This window comes from Argiope bruennichi, chromosome X1 (assembly GCF_947563725.1).
Source record: "Argiope bruennichi chromosome X1, qqArgBrue1.1, whole genome shotgun sequence".
Classification (NCBI taxonomy): Eukaryota; Metazoa; Arthropoda; class Arachnida; order Araneae; family Araneidae; genus Argiope; species Argiope bruennichi.
This window is the reverse complement of record NC_079162.1, coordinates 129,024,733-129,047,801: the sequence shown is the minus strand read 5'-3', so window position 1 is coordinate 129,047,801 and position 23,069 is coordinate 129,024,733. Positions and strand designations below refer to the sequence as shown.

At 29.5% G+C, this 23,069-nt stretch overlaps 1 protein-coding gene across 2 annotated transcripts in view; it reads right to left on the bottom strand.

Annotated features, from left to right (window-relative positions):
- The window catches only part of LOC129958224 (catenin delta-2-like), a 136,772-nt gene extending 119,792 nt beyond the window's left edge, over positions 1–16,980 (bottom strand). The window contains exon 1 of one of the 2 annotated variants that reach the window (XM_056070511.1): positions 16,652–16,980. The gene's annotated coding sequence lies outside the window, so the exon portion shown is untranslated. The remainder of the gene's footprint in view (positions 1–16,651) is intronic. The other variant, XM_056070510.1, reaches the window with a different exon arrangement.
- Positions 16,981–23,069: the final 6,089 nt, after the last annotated feature.

Here is a 23,069-nt window from a genome sequence, read left to right as displayed (position 1 = left end):
GAAGCCAGCCCGCTTTGCAACTTTGTACATTTCCAAGCACTGAAGATAAGAATTAAATTTAGACGAAGTGGTCTTAGAGAATAACGATTTTCCATTCAAGAAAACGAGATTCCTTTTTATTGAATATACATATAAATAATTTTTCCACAAAAAAGAAATGATAAAAATCGTTGTTAAATCAAATTTTTAGGGAATACAATAAAAATATTGTTTTGTAAACGTGTCAGCAAGAATTTAAGTCAAAACCTTCCTAATAAAGCTTCAAAAATAATGAAAAATTCAGTCTAAAGGCCTGAAGTTGTCAATCTAAGATTAGATTCACTGTTATACATAAACAGAAATCATGCTACTGACTTTAATATGCATGTCTTTATAATGATATCAGTAACAAATTTGACAATGCGGAAAACAGGCCGATATAGATTTAAAACAGGTTAAATTAATTCCTACTAAAAAATTATTTAAATAATCGTTAATAGGAATTAATAAATACAATTAACTCAAATGAAGTTACAGATTTTCGAAACAATTATATTTTTAAATAATTATAAATTTTATTCTTTAGCAAAAAAAAAAAAAAAAAAAATGAAAACGTTAAATGAAAGATAAGAAACCGGTTAAGTTGTTTCATAACTAAATATCTTCGCCGTACAGAACTTGCACAAAAACAGCAACGATAGAACAAGTCTACATGAAGAAATTTCCCAATTCTGAAAATTCTTACAATCAACCTCTTTGCTTCCGTTTCATAAGTCAATGGATATACTACGTAACTGGAAAATAGGTTTATGAAACACCTAAACAATTTCATTGTATTATAAGGTGCCTTCATTTCAAAAAAAATCCAAGCGGATGCGTAGAATTAGGAAAGAAAGTAACGGCAAAAAAAGTAACGAAAACAAAGAAATCATATGAGCAAACGCAACTAAACTAATTCTGAAATAAAATTGTCTGTTTAAAAAAAATGTAACTCAAGATCTCAAGATAATTAAATCTCTCAAATCTAGTCGTACATTTTTATGTACGTCAATTTTCTAGGTGGTATATTTTCTGTACTACCACTGCCATGTACTTCTAAATTCAATCAAACAAATTGAAAGAAAACAAGAAAGAAAAAAACAGCTGTAAAATAATATCGATTTTAAACATTCGAAAAAATTAAGTATCTTAAGATAAAAAAGAAAAAAAAATGCTTATTCATGATTATAAATACTCTTACATTAATGACAAACACGTGTTTATCAACCATTTTCATTTGCAAAATTCACAGAAATGTGTACAAAAAAAGTGAATTTCCTTGTCATTGGCATTTCATTTCTTTGATCACGCAATGCCGAAGAGATGTTTAGTTGTGGAAGAAAAAAAGGCGCCACCCAACTTTATTCCGGTATTATTCATCATACAATCATAAAAAAGGGCATCATTAGAAAGGAATTAACATACTCAAATTTTTTACTAAGGTTTATTAGGTAAGGTTTTTATTAAGGTTTATTTAAGATTTTTTAAAGGTTTATGAACCATTTTCATCTGCAAAATTCACTGAAATGTATGCAAGGAAAGGTGAATTCTCTTGTCATTGCATTTCAGTTCTTTGATCACGCAATGCCGAAGAGAATATTTAGTTATGGAAGAAAAAAAAGGGCCTCACATTTCTTACCGGAATCGTTCATGATACAATCATAAAAAAGGTATCATTTGAAAAGAATTAGCACACTCTTAATGATTTTAGTCAAAAATTTCATAAGGGTTGCACACATACTGAAATAAAAACAAACTTTAAAGTTCCCCAATAGCAATACCCATTTCCAACCCCAAAAATAGCAAACCAAATTTCATTAGTCTAGGTCTATTCATTTCGAAATGATGAGCGAACAAAATTTTGGCACTCTAATACAAAAATAAATGTTAGACTTTTATTCATATCTTAAAAAATAATATTATTATTGACCGGATATTTTTACTATGCAAATAGGTGTTCTACACATTTCCACACATATTTATCATTTGAAAGTACTTCCTAAAATGCGATATAATTCTCCAATACTAAAGTTTAAAAATTTTTAAATTGTAACATATCTAAATTTGGGAATAAATTAATTGGCAAGGCTATTTTATGAGAGCATGCAAAATATCAGCTTTTAAAGTTTAAATAGTTAAATTATTCTAAATGGATCTACGGATAATTGGAATTCCAAGAATATAACAAATCACATTGAAAGCACAAAGTTATAAGTTCTGAAATGAAACACAAGCACATGATGTAAAGTATCTCTAAAATAAGAAGTAAAACTGCTGTTGAGAAGCAATCAGTGTCAGCTTAACTTTCGGCAAGCAGATTATCATCGCGAATCGCAAAATAAAATAACTAAACAGATTGATTAAAATGGCAAGAGTATCGGAAAAAGGTGCTCCACTATTTTTTCCTCCCCCTTCCAGTAGCTGAATTCAAACTTGGCAGCCAGCAGAAAGTTTTCTTCTTTTAGCAAGAATTTTTTCTCCTTTCTTTCAATTCACTAACAAGGGTTGTTGGCAGGCTGCCATCAAGGAAGAAAATTAGAAACACGGATTCAGTCACAAATATGACAGTCCTTAACACACACCCCTCCCTCCAAAATGGTCTCCAAGAAAAACTGGGGAAAAGATAGTCTCGATAAAAGAGGTAAGACAGTGGCACTTCTTGAAAAGATTTTAAAAGTAACTCTTAAGTCATTAAATATAAGTAAGGTTTTTAGAAAGAAAAATATCTGCCATTCCAACTTTAAAAAATTTTCTCTCATGATAAAACTTACTTTAAAATAAACTTGCATCCAACTTGAAGGGGAAAAAAAATTACAATGCGTTCGAATTCTAACCCACTAAATGAAACTAAGCCTATTATTCACATCATGCTAGAAACCAAATAATGGAAGAAATATTATTATGTTTGTTTTGCAATCAGTGAAAAAAAGAATTTGTTGTTGTTGTTTTTAAAACAATATGACACTACAGGGTGGTTACCAGATATTGTTATAAATATTAAGTCATATAATTTTACAGATATAAAATAGAAAATGACAATTGCACCAATATGATACACGATGAACATCATAAATTAAAATTTAACTTGAAATCATTTTATTCGGATTAAACGTTATCATTATTAAGAACCAAGGATAATCTCATAAAATATGATCCATTGCGTTATGAATTATTTTAACAGATAATCTCATTCAAGCAGTGCGGAAATTTCAAGAGTGTCAAAACTTCTGTGCTGATTAGCATTTTAAATAAGGAAAGATAAGTAAAAGGATTCAGATTCGGTGAAGAAGGTGATCTAATTTTTTCTTAATAAAATCAAGACAACTGACACGGAGTGTCAGTGTTGGTATGACCCATTGCGATTCTTATTGCACGACAATATGTCAGGAATCTGTCACAAATGTGTAGTGAACATGGCCTGTTTATAAAATTCCCCACAGATTTTTTTATCCTTTTATAGATGAATTTCAGAGGCATTGTTTGAAAATGCAGCCCTAATAACAACAGAATTTTTGTTCTGAAAGAGATAAACAGCTCCACGTTTTTCCGCTGTATTCTCGAAGCTCACTGAATATACATCATTTTAGGCATTATCACTTTGCTAAAATGAGAAATGGTTTCACTTCAGATAATATTAATCTGTCAATACTTTTGCTATCGCACCTGTTTCGCAATTGCTGGTATGTTTGTATCTTTTATATATATATATATATATATATATATATATATATATATATATATATATATATATATATATTTGTGTGGCAATCAAACCTTGGAATTTTCTTTAGCGTTAGAGCCGAAAATCCGTCTTCATTTCTAATAACTTGCCCATTTCTATGGCGCACATTATTCTTAGCAGCCATTTTATTTGCAAGTTGTGGATTGTTTCGTATTTTACTTACACGAATTCTTTTGATTTCCTTTTTTGAACGAATTTAGCTAGCACAATCATACCTAGGCTGATATTAACAGCTAGTAATATCCAATAGTTCCTTTACAGTTCTATAAATATATGTCCTATTAAAACCAAGACATTCAGTTGCTTAAAGGTTTTATCAGCAGTAAAACCCGCGATCAAAAAGATCTATAACCATTATTATTTTTGGTTCTTATATAACTAGATATTGGAAATGAAACAAGGCAATCCTTTTACGTAAAAATAAAATACTACCTTAAAAAATATTTAAAAGGGGAAGGATATAGTATAACAGAAAACATTGGCTTATGGACGGTTAGAAATGAAGAGTCTCAGATGCTAATATCCTGAAAAAACTAGGCTAAAAAATTTGGATTAGATTTGTCCTGACATTCCTGTTTTGATTCTCAGAATAAAACAGCTATTCAAATTTAATGCTTAAAACTAGACTAGATAAATTATAATAGCAAACATGAAATGAAAGAGAAAAAGATTGAAATGAAATTTATTTATGTATTCATCTGATGCATAAACTAGGTCACCAGGTGCCGCCATTATTTTAAAAATTAATCTACTCCAAGCCAAAGCGACGGATGAGATCAGGAAAATTATTAAGGTTCATAGGGAAAAAGAGTAAGTCAAATCCACATTCCTGAGAATGATGGCGGATTTTAAATCCCAAGAGCTTGCATTTAATTAAAATTGGGTCGAGTCATCGTCGATCAAACGAAGCTCATTAGCTTCCGGAAAAAGTTGAAATAAAAATGCCACGAAAAACATTAATGGCAGGATCGATAGAGTAGAAATAATGCTCTGTCATCTCGATAGGAGGATTTTCTCTCTCTTTTTTTTTCTGTTGTTTGTTTGCTTACACATTAAGAGACTCATTAGATGACAACCTAAGTAAAAGTAATAACTGAGCACAACACTATGGTTTTGAAAAAAGAAATGTTTCTACAGTTTATGACTTAATTGCGTAGTAAGATGTTCACCACTGTGAACAAAGTAATATTGGAAGAGAAACATCAAAAGGCATTCGCAATTCAGAAAGAGAATTTTTTAAAATTTTATAAATAATCACAAAAAAAGGTACCATTCTAATGGAAGACTTTAGTTTATTGTAAATTATTTTAAATATAATTTTGAGCAGACTAAACAGGAAAAAGTCAGGGGAAGAGAGAAGGACTTGATGAATTTGTCATGCAGTCTTTTAAACTACCATAGCTGGTGCAGAGCAATTATTGACAGACTTCTTTACAGCTTCACAATAACAATGGAAATGAATCATGCCAGGGAATAATTTTTTTTATTCGCTCAACTCTTTAGAGTGAAATACAAAACTGACCCCCGCAAAAAGAATGGCTCGACCATAATGGTTTACGTTTCAATCTTTTTGTCGAGATGTTTATTATTTGGGTATCAATTTAAATTAAAGAGAACTTTTAGGTTTCTTGATTGCAAAGTAGCTCCGATTTAAAATAAATATTTTTGTCAGTCTGACAGACAACATCATGATCTTTTATTCGGTTTAGTTGGATTTCTGCCATTGAATTTTCGACTTATAATTTTAAATGCTGTTTATTATGTTTAAATTGTATAATTTTAATGGAGATATATATTGGGGCAGTAGTCGTCAGAGAATGCTTAATTTACTCCCATGAAATCAGCAGAAAAATCTGCTCGTTAGTTACATATCATGCATGTGATTTTCAATCCTCCTCTACCCATAAAATGATTCATTCAAATCAAATCAAATTCAGTAAAAATTTGATGATAAGCAATACTTCCACTAAAACCGAGTGACTCAGCATAATAATACGTTGTTTCAACAGTCATGAAAAATGGAAGTTATGAAATAAATTCAGAGATTTTTAATAATAGAAGTACTTACACCACAAGTAATATCTTAAATAACTTTCTTGGTATGCATAATGAACATAAACGCGTGTTTGCGTTACTGTTTCGAGAAAGAATGTGTTAAATATAAAAAATTGCGACGCAGCATGAATCCAAAATAAGTGATTTCAAAACATTCGTATTACTTGCTGAAAGAAAACGCAACATTAACAGGAAAAAGAAGTTTTTTCAAAAATGAAACTTTCATCAAGGAATCTGACGCATGACGATATTGAATTCCATTTGTATCTAATCATATTTGCCAATTCGCATTCCAGTTAAGATGAGAAAACTTTTCCTTTACTGATGTGCAAACAAAGCAGCGTCGTTACTTTGCATTTTCCCATTCGAGTTGGATTTGTCGCAGATGCTTCTCCGAAGACTTCATTTGCCAAAGAAAAGAAAAAATTAAATATTTAAATTTTTATCCTTATTTTGAACGCCCACGTGTATTTCGGATAAAATTTCATCCTTAGATGGAAAGCAAGCGATTGCAAATTCCTATATTTTTATAAAGCTCCGTGTCGTGTTCCCAGCATATTTAAAAACTGGTTTTAAGACATATTTTATTATAGGAATGGCTTGAGAATAGCCGAGACCTTAACCCAATTTAATGAAGGAGGTTAAAAAAACTTGTTATACATAAAAAAATTCACACAGAAAAATCAATTAATCGAAACAAGAAGCCGACCATGGTATCAAATAATAACAGCTGAGGAACTAAAAGCATTGGTGAACTTGACGGAATGGCATTGCAAAACGTAATTTAAAGTTACCTGATTATGTATAAGCTGTCATAAGTGAGAATTTTCGCACATTTCATTATTTCCTAAGTTTCCTTTTGCTTCCTCATAACTGCTGTCCCAATACAAATATCCATTACAAAAAATTTATTCAATTTTTGGTTAAGCTATCTTTAAAATGATATATAATTGTATGGTATTTCTTTTAATGAAATTGCTCTTATGAGCCTTCAAATTTCAAAAAGGTGCTTTTTCAAAAGGTTTCCACAATTCAGGCCACTACTGTATATACCACTTCATGAAGAAATAAACAGCTAAAATGTTTATGTCTTCAATTGTATTCATTATCATCGTGAGTTCATCTAGCACTTACTTTCCTTTTTGAAACAGAGCTTTGATATATGTTCCTCATGCTAATGTAAACGATTTCAAACACCGTGCAATAAGTTTAAGCATGAAAGAATTATTGGCATGGAATTATCCTGAAGATGAAGTCGTAGTGGTCCTGCTGTTACCCACCAACAGCGAGTAGTTATATCCCGCTTGGATTCACTTCCGCTCTGTTCAAAAACATGCTAATGGTTCTAATAATGTAGGTGAAAAAGTGCTTTTAATTGAATCGAACGTTAGACGACTGCTGTTATTTTAGTACTCGAAACGGAAATACAAATTAGGAAGACTTCCTTTGGTTAAGTAAGAGAACCGAAATACCTAACCCGAATAAGCATTTACACTTCAGCCAATATTGGAAACTAATCAAATGAGTCAGCGCCATTTAGATAGATCTGTAATATTTGTAAAGGAAAAAATAATTAAAGACCAATCTATAATGTTCATTTAATATTATAAATGCATCAATTATATATACGTTTAAATTATTTTAAAACACCAAAAAGATACTAAACATTTCACACTCGTCATTCTAACTAGCTCATTTTTTACACGTTGTAGATCATGACATCGTGTTGATAAGTTCACAGTGTAAAGCAGTTTTGATCAAGACTGATTGTATTACCATCTGTTGTAATATTTGTCTACTAATGTTTTATATTATTATTTACAATCGTCATTCGACGACCCATTGTTCATTCACTCCATTAACAGAATTATTTAGTCATGCTAACTATCTTTAATAAACAAAATATTTTCACAACTGTACTGTTTTAGAGAGTATCGTTTTAAATTATATGTGCACAATAAACATAGAACATTCTGAATCGTTATAAACGTAAAATGGTGAAATAACTGACGAATAAAATGAGTGGAATCAATACAACTGTTGAAGCTCAGAAATGTAACAATGTTTCATTTTAAATCTCTCTCGAAACTCGAGGGAGGAGGAAGTCAAGCAGTCATTTTAATGAGGTACCTAAACGTCATAAATTTCCAAACTAAATAGAAATCGATATGCTGGGTCGAATTGAGGGATTGTGTCGTCATTTTTTTCTCTTAGAGAATATACAGAGAAGTAGTGCTTTGAGGTTTCTCTCAATAATGGGCTGGCGGCTATTTATAACAAATTTAGAAATTATGAACTTTCTTATAAAATAATAATTGCAGAAATCGGACCAATGGTTAAGGGTAGGGGTTGGTTTTTGATTTTCCTAATTATTTTTAATATGCAAATGCTTTATCTTATTTATATCTATATTTATTCCATTTCCATTAAAATTTCCCTTTTTTTTCCACATTTTTTTTAAATCAAAGTAAATTTACATGAAAAATGTTTCGCTTAATCTGTAGGCATCAAAATTTTAGGAAATTCATTTTAAACCGATGTTATTTTTTAAAATTATTATTAAAAGATAACCTTACAACCTTGAGAAAAAAGGTGAATTAATTTTTGTTTCACTTTATCTTTTATATACATTTCCCACAGTAAATATGAATTCAGTTGTTCTAATCCTGATCGGATTTTCGAGAAGATACTTTGCAAGAAGGAAACATGATTTTAGAGAAAAATAGAAAATACGAAACGTTACAATCAAAGGTAAGATGATAATTTCCTCATAAAAACGAGCTTTAGAGATCAAAAATTTTACTATTGTAATTTATATACTGGTACATCAGAAACTTAATATCGTAAATACTTTTAAAATTCAGCAGCCCATATAGTTTGGCATTTAGCTTTTTGTACAAAACGCCTTTTCACTTTATGCATTGTTTTTATAATTATAAGTCGTAATCATAATCATATCTCCAAATCTAACTAATTCTTTTCGATTTCTTAAAAAGGAGTATTAATTTGATTTAATTTATTTTATGAAAAAGGAAAGCTGCCTTTTAGTCTGGCTCAATATATAAAGAAGTGCATGAGCGCCAATAAACCTCTAATTAACTCAGATTCATCGTACTGAATTCAAAGAAGAGCACTTTTATTAAATATCAGTCTCGTTTTCATGGCAAAAGAGTTTTAATTAAACTTAAATGTGTAAATGTTCTATTTTTTTTTAACGAGGCAGAAAGGACCATATGTATAATACGGAAAGTAAGCTATTTTTAGAGAAATTTATAGCAAATAAACGAGAAAAGAGATGCAAATAATAACGACGAAAAACAAATTAATAGGAGCCTTTTAAATTCAGAATCAATTACTAAAATGAGGTACAAGCTCTGAGAATAAATGAAGGTGAAAATTTGGCTTCATTTGCGTCAGTTCTCACATTATCAGGGCAACTATTTTTAAATCAAACTGATTACTGAGGGAATGCCAACCCAAAAATATTATCATGTTATTAAAAGAGGAAAATTTATTTTGAAAATGCTGAAAGGAAGCAGTGTTTTATCATCCTTCTTTTCAAAATTAAAATTAGTTTAAATTTTATGTCAACAATAAAAATTTAACTGTAAATCTTGTCTGAAATTAATTAAAATTAAGAAAGCCACAGAAGTGTCAAATTTAGATATCCATTTAGATGAAATTTGATTTGATAACATTAGATGAAAATGCATTTGTTTTTATTTATCTACTAGTCGCTGCGACTAGTTACTGAGAGAATTCCAACCCAAAAATGTTATTAAAAGCGAAAATTTGTTTTGATTTAATGATAAAAGAAAGCAGTGTTTCATCATCCTTCTTTTAAAAATTACAATTCGCTTAAATTTCATGTCAGCAATATAAAAGGTACTGCAAATCGTGTCTGAAATTAATTAAAATTAAGAAAGCCACTGAAGAGGCAAATTTAGATATTTTGCAGCTTTATACAGTGCACGTTATGAGGCTCCACTTTTAATAAACTGATCAATTCAGTTTTCCATTTCAACACACTCCTAAGATGTAAATGACTGATTTTAGGTTAATCATTTTTATTTTATCAGTTTCGTATTGATTTATCTACTAACCTAGTAACACACATATACTGTACAATATTTTATGATATAAAACAATATTCGCGCTATTGTATAATATTGTTTAATATTGAATAATATTATATAATATTGAATAATATATAATATTGAATAATATTATATAATATCATACAATGTTGTACAATATTGCGCTCGCTACAGGCTGTGCTAACTGGGTAGTCGCTTTTGGCAAGCAGCTAATTTGCCGGGAATATTGGTCATATTTAATTTTATTTAAATCTTATAGATATAACCTCATGTTCATGATTCCGCAAAATTATCTAACGGTAAAATCATGTTACTTTAAGTCTCTTTCATACGCTGTATTTATTTTGAGCTTTTCTAATGGAGATTAACCCTATAACCAGAGCACTATTAAAACCGCAAATGTCCGGTTCCTATATCTTCGAAATTTCGAAGTACTGTACCTTTATTTATTTATTTTTTTTAATTCTTCTTGTAAACTACACAAGTATTAAATAAAGTTAATCTTTTTTTAACTTTCAACAATGGAAGAAAATTGATGAAACAATGAAAACGGTTTGAATTTCAGGTAACAAAGTAATCTACTGTTGGAAATTGCGCAATATATATATATACATTTTTTTAACAAAAAACTACCAAAATTCAGCAAAAAATCGAACGACTCTAAACTGATATCATCAAAGAGGCGATTTGTTTTTAATTTTGAAACGGTACAAAATTCATTTTTGTGTAGCAATATTTTCGAAATTGAACTTATTTTTAATTAATTAAAATTCATTTGATTAATTAATTACTATTCATTCGAAACCTTAATCAAAACAAGAAATTCCGCAATAATTTTACAATAAGAACGGCGTCAGGAAAACGAATGTTTAAAAAAAATGATTGAAAGAATGTGCTATCATTTTTAAGTTCAAACGCCATTTTATAACACATTGAATTGTAATTATTTGTTATATATTGCAATAAATTACCTAAAATTCAATGTTTATTAACATTTTTATTGCCTCTAATAATTTTATTTAATTAAATGAAATTCAGTAGAAAAATTGTTTGAAAAGACGTTAAAAAGCCTTCCAATTGGATCAAATCTACTCATTTGCGAATAAAAAAAAATAGAAAGAAAATGCATCATAAAAATTAAATAATGATTTCCTACGAATTTTAATGCGAAAATAGCTCTCCTGTTACTGTGAGCACGCTAGGATTTGTCGGCCATATTTCATCTTGCACGCACTTCTCCCAGAATATATTGTATGGAAGTTTTTAAAAAGACATCTGGGATATTTCAGGAATAATGTGTTTATTTGTGTTTACTGACGCAAGAGGCAACAGTGACTATGTTGCCTGAATTAGGTTTTTTCATTTATGATTTATGCATTGAAAGGTCAAAAAAGGTTAAAAAAATTCCAATAAATATCTAAGGAGAAAATATTTTAGCAGAGTCGGTGTTCAAAATATATAAACACTGATAAAATTACATGACACAAGATTCAATGGTGAAGCAACTCAAAAGATTTCCAACTGAGTGTAAAAAAAAGTACAGTAATAGCAATTTAGTAATTTGCTGCATTAGTGCTTTTACCTTTTATTGTTTCCATTGCTTCGCGATCATGGATATGATCATAGCCTTGATAACAGAATCGTGCTTAACATTTTTGCATTTAACTTTCATTGCTTTACAACAAAAATGAGTTGTTTTACGTCTGCTAAGCATTCGCTAATGTCTGAGAGTATGCGAAATATAATAAGTTGATATATGCAGATAGCTATGGGGATGTCTAAAAGATTTAGAATTTCTGACAGACAGTCAGAAACCAACGATGAACACAGTCTATGGAAAACATCTAATAAATGGCATTTAAGTAAAGAAACTGAAAATTATTTTTGTAAAACAAAATTTTTCAGTGCGCCACTAGTCTTTCAATCTAACAGATATACGGAAGAACAAATGAATAAAATATGGATCAAAAACATGAAAAGATTCTGTCATCTAATTTAATACCGTTAACTTTATATTATTAATTGTAAAGTTCGAAAATGAATTTTTTCCTGACAGAATTCATCAACCTAGTTCATTTAGATATTACAGAGCAATATTTTTCATCTTGGTACACATGTAACCTTTCTAGGTTTGCATGCATATCATCGCTAAGCCTATTGTATGTATATGCTATCACTAGGCCTATTCATGTTTGTCCACGAATCTTATTAACTTCTTTTTTTTTATCCGTAAGCCAGTTTTTGTATTTAGTGATTCATATAATATATAAGATATTAATCGACAGTACAGAAACGATTGTTTTCTATAACTTACATCATAGTAGAAAGTTTTTTCAATTTGCATATAATTATAAAGGGTGCATGAAATACAAAATAGGCATGAGGTATAATAAATAAAATAGGGATCAAAAGCATCAAATATTCTTACATTGGTCTAATCGAGTTATCGATGCAATATTGGTTGCAGTTTTGGAAAAATTGATTCTCCGTTTATTGAATGAGAAAAGAGCAACTTGAAGAGAAGATTATCGATTGCTATTCGTCCTGGAATTGCTGAGTCGTGCAAGGGACAATACCGGAAAGTTCGAAACGAATTCATTCGCAAATGCTCTTGGATGAAAGATTAAAAAATCTGCAAGTAGGCACGAAGATAATCTGCTGATGCGCATTTTATTTTCCTCCGAAGATAACATGTGGCACTCATCAGAGACTTAAGTTCAATAGTCAAAACCAATGATGAGTTCGGGAACATTCACAAAAAAAAGATGAAAAAAAGACTTTATAGTTCCAATAAAAAAGCTAGCTTCGGATCTAAGTTTGATTGCTTTCAGGGTTCACTCATTGCTATGAATTCATTAATATATATTACAGGAACTCTAATATTTACAGGATTTATCATAGGAAAGAAAATAAATAATTGCAAAATATACAGTTGTGTTATGTAAAGAAACAAATGTGCAGATGAGGATTTTAATTCTGAACAAACAAATGTGTGAAAAAGGATGTTTATTTTTAATCTCTAGGAAAATATAAAAAATTTATGTGGTATTATAATAAAATTATAAATAGTATGCTGATGTAAAAAAAAAAACATATATTAACAAAAATAAAGACTTTTATTTTTGATAAATCTGTTCTAAAATCAACTTTTGGCGCAAATTTGTCAATAATTTGTTCTATATTTCAACATTATTCAATTCAGTATCTTCAGGTTACCTTTTGCTACTCATTTCTATCCAAGTTGTTTCATCAAAATAATAATACATTTATTTTTATTTACTATTACTTTTAAATGAAATTACGAATCCCCATTTAAAAAATAATTTTGTTATCCTAAAATAGCGCCCCCCCCCCTTTTTTTTTAATAAATTACTGATAAAGTCACATTTAATTACATTTAGATCTATAAAACTATTCTTTTTCTTTTATTTAATAATTACAGCCATAACTGCATAACAATTCTGGATTTAAAGTTTCCACGAAAACTCTTTAGCGTGGTTTTGCTATTACTCATTTTGTACGTTTACTTTTAACGCATAGGCAAAATATGCATAAATTCAATCGCAATAGTGTTTTCAATTGAAATCTGTGTTATTTGCAAAAATGTAGAAGCAAAGGAATTTTCAAACTTGTGAGAAAAAATAGAACTTCCATGCAGCTGACAAGATTTGAAACTTGTCATTTCGTATAGATTCGTATAAATTCTAAATATTTGACACCGAGAAAAAAATGCTAAATAAATAAATCTTCTATCATTTTTTATAAACATACATTGAAATTTTTAGTTATAGATAAAAATATTTACTGCAATACGACTAAGAAAGATAAAAAGAAAAATAAGATAGAAATAAGGAAAACAAGAAAAGAAAAAATAAGAAAGATAGAAATAAGAAGAAAGAAAGATACTGATTTTAAATAAATTAGTCTCTTTCTTTAAATTTCCAAACCGAGAGAAAATTTATGCAATGCTAAAAATACTGGAGTTGTTCTCAGGATTTTTCCATTCTCATTTTCCAATATCTTTTCCGTTTTCCACAAGATCCATAAAACAAAATCTCAGCCCCCGTTTTCAATATCTCTGCCTATTCCCGGTTTAGAGAGTTCGGAAATTTCATGAAATCTGGTTCATTTTGGGCTAAAAACAAAAGGTAAAATTTCTCTACAACAATTAGACATTTATCTCAAGGATTTTCAGCTTTTTCCTTTCAGAATAATAAAAATTGGAACCAGCAACACATTAAATGAAAATGACATATCAAACATATTTGCAATATAGCTGGGAATTTGATACACTATTCGTACTGAACAAATTTATAATATATTTCGAGCATTTGAAAACAGCTGCTAAAAATTTTTGATATTTAATTCAGAATTTAATATGAAACAGATGAACAAGATAAAAAAATCTTGCATTTCAGATTTGTTTATAAAAAGGGAAGAAATGTTGAAAAAGAAACGGGCTTCAAGAGGGAGGTAGACAGTTATTTCGAAACGATATATGTATGCAACAAATTACAGCTCACGAATTATAATGCAGTTTGAATCGAAACATTTATTTCTGATTAAATATTAGTCAAGAACGAGCTCAAAACTGGTACACATTTTGTTTAAGAAACAGCACAGATATCTTTTTTAAAATTTTATACTATAAGAAATGAATTAATTATGGTAAAACAGTCAAGATAAACGCTAATCCAACATATCAATCAATCAACCAAGAATATATTAAAGTATGAGCAAAATAAAAAAAAAATTAATTAAAACTTCTTTTCATCAGAAATTAAATCATAAAATAAAAAGAAAATTATTAAACTTCTTTAAAAGGATACGACAATAGTATAAACTTAAAACAATTTGAGTTCTTTCTGTTATTTGTCCGAACTGCGTATACATAGTTAAAATATTAGCGAGTTTTATCCCAAAGAATAACTGGATATTTGGAATAAATCTTCATTTATAAAATTGCCATTTGAATGAATTCCAATCATTCTTAAACGAAAGGCTTACGATAGCAAATTAGGACAATGCATTATGTAGATATTTTTAAAAATATTAAATCAATAAAATTCTAGTCAAAATCCGAAAATATTTTATTAATTTTCATTGTTTCTATTTCTGAAATTAATTGCATAGTTAGTAGATAAAGATTCGGGAATAATTTATAGAATTAAATCTAAGTACTTTTTTCAAAACTCGGTTTTTTCAGAAGTACTCTCCAACTACTTCAAAGGAACAGAATCTTGGGGGGGGGGCAAACTAGGGAGAATTAAAAGATTCATTTGTAACCCATCTGCTCAAAGGTTGAAAGGCAGTGGTCTATATTTCAAATTTCCGAGTAAAAAGGGACGCTGAACACAGTTCTTGTCTAAGGATATCTAATATCTAGTTTAGCTCTTGGGAGAGACTTGCAAAGCTCATTAAAAATATTTTGTTCAAGATTCAATGTATACTCTTAACTCTTCGTTTTAAATGAAAAATATTGTTGCAACTTCAGGCAACAAGACACAATTAAACTGCTTAAATATATGAAGCAGAATTTATATTAACTGTTTCTTAAAACTTTGCATTTGAAATTCTTTTCCAATAAATTCTTACCATTTCCAATCAATTTTATTCTTACCGAAAACACACATCAACATACAGAGAGCAAATGAAAGAAATGCAAGAGTCAATTTAACTATGTAATTAAAACAATGCAAATTAATGTATGGAAGACGCCTAGACAAGAAAATGAATTCAATAATGTCAGTTACGATATTTTTTTTTCCGAAGGCAGCTGTTATTCTTTCTATTAAAAAAAAAAGATTTTTATCATTTTGCAATTTCATCCAGAAAGCTCTGTGCTTTACAATGCAACAAGCTCGATTTAAAGTGCCCTGATTAAAGAAATCAGAGACTAAAATTTCTCATTCTTTTTAACATGTGTTACAATGGGGGAAAATATTTGACCCAGTATGACTTGTAAGGTAAGGATCTGCCATATTTACAAAGGGAAAAGCCGCAGCACTAAGGAAATCTTTAAATGCGTACAAGAAAAAAATATATAACTCAAGAGAATTACAGAAATCAAAAACAAATGAAAAATGGCTTACAATCCATTCTCAAGTAATGTAATATTCTGAAACTCAAAATTCAATAATATTCAAAACAGAAATTTTATGCAATCCTTTTTAAAGGAGTGTTTGTGATTGTTTTAATATATTAAGCAAAAATATACACTGATCTAAAATCAGTGTATATTTTTAGAGCTTTTCTATTTAGAAATAATAGAAATGAAAAATAGTAAAAGAAAAATTCTCCCAAAATAATAATAATAATAACACAACATTGGAGAAAAGGAATAAAACATGAATGATTAATATTACACAATTCTTGATTAATTATTTCTCGTCGTTATACAAAAAAAAAAAAAAAAAAAAAAAAAATCTAATAAAAGATAATTTTTCAAATAAAGGAAACTAAATATTTCCTAAACAAAATGTTTGTAATAAATTAACTAAAGAATTATTTAAATGATGCTTTTTTTTTTCAGATTTCATATTTGAAAGATATTCCGTAACTTCCACCATTGTTAAATGTAAAACATAAGAAGCTAAGAAACCGACAAAATTCTCATTATTCTCCCTGTAACTGCTTCTTACTATTCAATTTAAGTACGCCATTGCGACCACAAAGCTAATTCCGTTTAAAGAAATCTTATTCTAAATAGAACTGAACAGACACAATCAAACACGCTTACCTTTTAATCACTGATCAGTCGGTTGAATGCCGATAAAACACCTAGCAGTCCTGTGGAATTATACGCAAGCCCACATTCTGTCAACAAATATAATCAGTCAACTTTCGTAATTATCCCAAACGTTCGGTAGAAATCATCGGACGTATATAATTGCTTGCGGCGACAGAAAATAACACAATGCTTTTCTGCTTAGGGACTGTGAGTAGAATTCTTCGTCACCTTTGTAAACCAGTAGTAAGATTTGTACTTGCTAAAAAAAAACACAAAACAAGTCGCGTCACTCTGGCTGCAGCAGACGTTCGTTTCGCCAGCAGTTGTGGTCATACGGGACTCAAGGCATCTAGATTCCTCCACCCTGTCTACCGGTTGGCTGTCTGGCGCCAAATTTGTAGCCAAATCGTCAAGAATGTGCTCCGCATTCCTTTGGTGCTTTCAACGAAGCTGAATAAATATGTTTTTTAGGGAGAAGAAACGGAAGTTAGGGAAGCTTTCGATATGAAACCTTATGCAGTCTGTCGCATAACACGACTGGAAAATAATGCTTTTGTGATGCCTAGGAAAAGCTCGCAATTGATTTCACGCATCTCCTCGATTGATTGTGAGCTCGAGTTTTAATTGATCATTGGGTTAGGTTCAAAGACCCTGGATGGAATAGTCAGGGCTCTGATATTCTCATCGCTTTTCAAAGCTCTGTTGCTGATTTTTTTGTGTGTGCGTGTTATCTTTAAAAAAGAAAAAGGAGAAGAAACTCAATTTTGTCGGATTATTGTTCGGAAAATATTTTTCTGCGGACTTATTTAATTGGGAAATATTTCTACCGTCATTTCAGAATCTATTAAATTATAATTGATTCAACAGGAGTTTTCACAATAAACCTTAATTCATACAATGCGAGTTGAACACTACTTTAAAATGTTAATCGCGAGTATTCTTTTATTTTCAAGATATTCTCTTTGATATTTTATAAGATGTGCAATTTAGCTAAATTGTTTTTGAAATTATTTGACTTTTAAGTATTTTCTGTGAAATGCATAATTATGCACTCAGCCTAAAAATAGCTAATTAATTTTTGCAATGCATTTAAAAGAACTACAGAATAAAAGAAAATTGGTAATTTAATGCATAGCAAATCTTTATTTAAGGCATATGCAAGAGAGAAAATACTTTTCCAACTGATAACCAAGCAAAAAAGAAAAAATGTATTACCTAAGTAGAAATAGCATATTTATATTTTTCTGTTTGTAAAGGGTAAAAGTTTCTGAAACACTCAAAATTTTTCCGAAATTTTTTTTTCTTCATTAAACATTAAGACATCCTTAAATCACAAATATTATTTTACAACAATATATTATATAAAATAACAAAGATTATTTAAAATATATTTTGTTTTTTTAAACAGGAAATATTCTTAATTCTTTCATGTCAGTGAATTTCGGTGCATTTTTTAAAGGTTCCTGCATACTGAATTAAGAAAAATTTGTGAATTTTCAATAAAAATAGATTTATTGAATGGAAAATAGCGTCTTACCAACAGGACAAGAATAAGGACTGTCATTCATTAGTTACATGCGAAAGAGTTCTTGGTGAATGGATGAAAAATTAACACATTGTAGAAACTCCCTAAGTAAACAGCTCAGAAATGTCTTAACACTCAAATTCATCTCACACATATATGCCAAAAAACTATTTCAAAAAATAATTGGATAATTTGCTATTACATGTAATTAGAAAGAATTATTAGAGTGATATTCAAGGCGATCGAGTTTAAATGATTCAGGCATTTCCAAACATTTCAATTGCATTCAATTTTCTTTACTTTCTCTTATTTTTAGTTTTAGAGATGATTAGACGGAAATGAGACATTAACAATAAAGTGGTTTTTAAGTAAAATATCATAGTAAAAGGTCTCTTTCAATTATATCAATAAAGATTCTGATCTCTGACTCATCTACCAATTGTTTCAACGGCTTTCAGAAAATACATTTCATACCGAAAATCTGGAAAAATGAGTCACATTGGGATTCCATAGACACATATTTATTCTATACTTAACACCGATATGCATATTGTAAACATCAACAGAACACACGAAAACATCTAAACAATGCTAGGATTTTGTTTCTTATAAGAATAATTACAGAACAAGATTGAGGTGATTTTAAAAAGCAGTGCATTTACTTTAGTACAGGAATGGTAAACCAATGGCACGCGTGCCATTGGTTTGCATATATTTGGGTTGCACAATATTTTGGGCACGCCACCGATCAAAACAGTTTGCATGTGACTTCATTTAATAAACTGAACTTGATCCAATTCGATTGGTTGGAAATTGAAGAATTTGAAATACAAGTGATTGATTTCCAATCTAGTTCAGTATGGATTCAAAAAATTTTTTGAAAAAATGAAAAAGTTAGAATTGATTGAAACAGAAAGATTAACAAATAATATAAGTAAAAATGCCAGGAACGAAATTTTGGAAACATGCTATTCGATTCCAAACACATTTAACTGTTTGAAGTAGCTGGCTCATGCTATTTTAATCTTATTTTCATCTACCTATGCCTGAGAGTCATTATTTACAGAGATAAATAACATTAAAGAAACCGTTTGGCAGATGACTCCCAATCCATCATGCAGTTTGCTTAAAGTTATATCTTACAATCCTAATGTAAGTTATTTGTCATCTAGCAACAGAAGTCACACTAATGTTACTTTAATTTGAATTACACTTATAACTAAAACATTTACTACTGTACAGTGCAAAATGTATTATTTCATAATAATTAAAGAGTTTTGAGTTGTTAGTATCTAGTTTTATTATTTTCCCAATAATCACAAGTCAAAATTATTTGACGGCACGTCTATACCTCATTAAACATTTCTTTAAAAAAAAAAGGTTCTTTAAATTCATAAAGGTTCGCCACCCCTGTTTTAGTACGTTTTTCTGCAGCATGGGTTGGCAGACATTTCCAGAGTACGGGGTACTTCTAATTTTTTCAAGATATTGCGGTCCACTCAGTGGCGTAGGTAAGGCAAGCTAAAAAAATGAGTACATAATATTTATTATAACTTAATAATAAATACGGAATATGTACTTACTTATATAGCTACAATAATAATAATAATAGCACGATACAAACATATCAATAATAACCACAAATATAATATCGAATGATAATATCAAATATATAATCATATAATAATATATATGAATAAATATATATTAATAATATCAAACAATTCAAAATACATTAAAAAATAAATCATTTTCATCTAAACTTAGTTCTCGTAATTATAGTTAGTAGAAGACTTAGTCTAGATACTGACGACGAATCTTGAATATCTCGGTATATAATTAATAACTGCTCATCTTGCACTGATTCTAAGTGGTCGTCTGTGAAACAGGAACGATATGTTATCTTAATTGTATTTATCGTTGAAAATGCAGATTCACACAATTAGATAGAGTCAAAGAATGTTGTTAAATGATAGGCAACTTTTTTTTAAAATTAGGATACTTTACTTAATCCATTAGATTCTAAAAGTTATATTTCGTTTCTGAATTACGTGCTTTTAAAATGACGCCATTTTAAAAGAGAAAAACTCCGTTTCCCTCAAGAGGTAAAGAGAATACATAATTTATATTTTCAGCTTTTTCTTTCGCATCAACATTGTCAAATGAGTAACACATGAATGTAACAGTTGGTTCTAGTCTAGTAAATTCTTGAAATCATCCCCTCGAATTCGGAGTGAAGTTTTATTATTTCATAAATAATAACTGTATAATATTTCTCCTTGTTTAATGTATATCCGTTTTAAAACAACTCGTCAGAAATATTTTTGAAATTTTTCGTTGGTATTCCATGAATATATTTCTTTTAATAGGCGCGATATAGGTGTTAGTAGAAGCGGTCACCCCAAAAGGTCTTGACGGTCCACCGGTCGATTGCGATCGACTTAATGCCCACCGCTGTTCTACAGGGACGGCTTCTCAGTGGAAAAGACGGTTACTGCGCATGAATTCATTTTTTTTAAGTAAAACTAATTCAAATATTCCAAATTGGCTTTCGAAATCCAGTCATGTCATAGATTTGTCATTGATTCTATCATTTCAAACGATAAATCGCAAGGGAAAAAAAATGCCCAATTTTCATATTAACAATGTAAAATTACAAAATTACCCGACAAGCTATATTAAAACTTCACTAAGAGAAGTATTTTTTTTTACCAGTGATTTTATTTTATTTCACTCATACTGGTAGAAACATAGTATGGTGAATTTTCAGAAAATTTCTCTTACTAATAATGTTTCTTTTTTCTAATTTATGCTATGAAACCAGAGACTTGAGAGCCTTAGAGGAATCATATAATAATGGAATTTCCCTCTTATTGTGTCACCCAATCTTAAATTTCCTTTGTCTTTTCACACGAGGGCCCTCCATGCTCGGAGCTCCGAGGCACTGACCCGTTACTGAACCCTATGAAACTGTACCGATTGAATTTCAATGTATAATCATAGAATTTTAATGTATTCATTATGGGTAGCTAAATTATTGGGAAGCGTAAATCTGTAAAAAATGTTCAATAATTATTTTTCATTCTATAATTATTGGAAGAGTAAAACCTCCTCAGAATAAAGAATATAATTATTTGTTAATTTATAGCCAATAAAAAAGACTACATTATTCTTAAAACTTTTTCAAATCTTTAATTCATGCTGTTCCAGGTAAAACAGAATAATGCAAGAAAACAAGGGTCTTAAATGATGAACCCTTTATGATATTCTTATTGTGCAATGAAATTATTTTCACTTCAGGATGAGGAAACAAATAATTTTAAAGAATATAAAATCTTTTTTAGTATATAATTGAAACATATTTCATATGCATTGTTAAAATCTAATCGTTTTTCAGGAACATGCCTATCGATTGGTTAAATAATATAATATGTAAGTCCAAACTTATTTAAATAATTTTTTTAAATTGTCCCAAATTTTCTGAAAGGCACGTAATTTCATTCTGTCTTCTTCTTTTTTCATTTTTTCTTTCTTTGGTGAGTGTTAAAAAGCGGCATTGGCTTTTATTCGTGTAATATTTTCATCCCTCCTCTCCAATATGAACTGTTACTTCAATATTTCTACGGCAAGAATGAATACGCTGAAATATACGAGAATAATCTTATCACAACTTTAATATCCTCGGCAAGTGTAATCGGTTAAATAGGATCAACGTGGCTGTCCCCAGCCTTAATCTGAAGTCGCAAGGCTTCAAAGCCGTCTTTTGACGAGACAACCGTTCTAAGTAACCCTTCAACACATGTATTCTCGGAAGTGAAGAGTTATTACCTGCTTATTAGAATTTTTGTTTGGCTTCTTTGAGGATTCCTTACAATGGGATTATGGTTCATATTCTTGGCAAGGATTTAGAAGAGTCTCACTCTTTAAAAAGTGACAAAAAAATGTGAACTTAGTATGTAATACATTGTTTCATAATTTTTTTTTCTTTCCATCAAAAAGTCTCATAATATATTATAAAAATTATTAACGTCCCACTTTAATTTTGCGTAAATATAAAAAATACATCAATTTCCTTATTTAAAATACATCACTAATTATTGATTAATACGCAACTTTATTACATATTTTTATTAAAATGAAATATAAAATAATATACTTTAATATTGATGCTTAAACTCTATTAATGCTCATTGGTTATTTTTAAATGCAATAGAATCAGATTTAGGATTAGCGTAAATTGGTTTGTCACATTTTGTTTATCTTTCAACAGCTCTGTAACCTAGAAATGCATAAAATTACTTCAAAACTATCACAAACCACTAGTCTCGATCTTTAATTTTACATTTTTATAGAAACATGACAATGTAAGTAATCATTTATATGTTTAAAAAATAGAAAACAATTCTAATACAAAGTTATCCTGGAGGAGAGTTGGATAGACTTGCCAACTATATTACAAACAGTCGAAATTCCCACCAAATACAAGAAAACAATACTGTTTTTTTAACTATGAAAACACTTTACACATTAGTTAACTCTTTATTTTAAACAAGCATATGCAAAAATATTTAAAATATAAAAATTGAAAGTGTTTAAAATTTACTAACGTCTAAGTCTAAAAAGATGTTTATAGTTTCGCCAGAAATAGTTATTTTTCCATTTTTTCATTGTAAGGAGGATCAATGATGTAAGCGATTTTTTCTATATTCGTTAAAGCTTCACCGTACAAGCTTGGGAAGTAAAAAGTCATTTGTACGAAGATATGATATTTCGAACTCCTCATCATACAATTGAGTGAGTTCATCAACGAAATACTTGATTCTTTCCTAACACCAAGAACTTTACAACAAACATTTCAAGCTTTAGTTTTGAAGAACCATATCATCAATCTCCTGGATCACA